This window comes from Pteropus medius, unplaced genomic scaffold (assembly GCF_902729225.1).
Source record: "Pteropus medius unplaced genomic scaffold, Ma_sr-lr_union100, whole genome shotgun sequence".
NCBI classification, from domain to species: domain Eukaryota; kingdom Metazoa; phylum Chordata; class Mammalia; order Chiroptera; family Pteropodidae; genus Pteropus; species Pteropus medius.
Window position 1 is genome coordinate 5,800,809 of NW_024350325.1, and position 1,184 is coordinate 5,801,992.

A 1,184-nucleotide genomic window follows, 5' to 3' on the forward strand; every position below is an offset into this window, starting at 1 on the left:
CATATACATTTGGGATCCTTTAGCATCGCTCTTTAAAATGGCATGACTGACTGATAGTATCATTCGGTTATAGTGGAAAACTTGTTCAAATCAAACAAACAAACAAATAAAAATCCTTAGTGAATGCTTTATTCTTCTAGAGAAAGAGATCAGATCTTTTCAGAAAGCAAATACCCCTGGGAGGCTGGATTGTTTATGCATTAATCAGTCCTAAACTGACTGTGGTGAATGTACATATGTAATTTCTATTGTCATGGACTAATATAATAAAAAGAAATTTCTTGTAAGATGACATGAATCAACACAAAGGCAAAATTACAAGCTCTAATTTTTTATTATTAGATTCAGCAGATATAAATTACATTTCAGTACATATAATCAGAACAACAAAAGAGGAAAAAATAATTACAAAAATGTTATTTATTGAATGTGTTCATATAAGCGAATAATAGAATCACTAGTGACTTTTTTAATTCCACAATTATAAATAAACTAAAAGTTGAATCAAATAATGCATATCATTATTAAATGTTTCAATATGATACATGAATTTGCTTCTTCTGTGTTACTTTATCTAATCTAAGATGGATTGAAAATCATGTTACACACAGGGGATAATGGACATTTAAACTGTTTTTGTCATGTTTTAATAGTGGGATAAAAAGTCCTTAATCTCTGAAATAGAATCTGTGAGACACATCACACTATTTATCTGAATAATACTAGTCTTTCTTATCAAGCTTTTATCAACAGTTTTAGAGGTCAATGATGCTTTTCTAACTCAGCTATTTCTTCCATATTTATTAGCTGACATTCTGCTGTAAGGAAGAGCTTTCCCTTCTCCATTATTTATTTGTTTATTTATTTATTTATTCAATTAATATCAGAATGTCCTCATGAATTTTTATTTTTCAACAGATTATGTATTCCATTACTAAGATTATTAATTTTGATGCTTGAATTGTCCCAGATTTTGCTGGTGGCTCATTTTCCTTTGGGCAATTTGTTCCTTTGTGGAATAATGAGACGTTGTAGGCTTATGTCTGCCCCAGTACTAGAATCAGCTGTTTCTCCAAGAAGACCTGTTTCAATAAAGTAAGGTTTGGAAGCTAAGTATGCTCATTACTTCTGGTATATAATTGCTTCTGAGTCCTTTTGGGACACCAAACAGATGGGCACACACA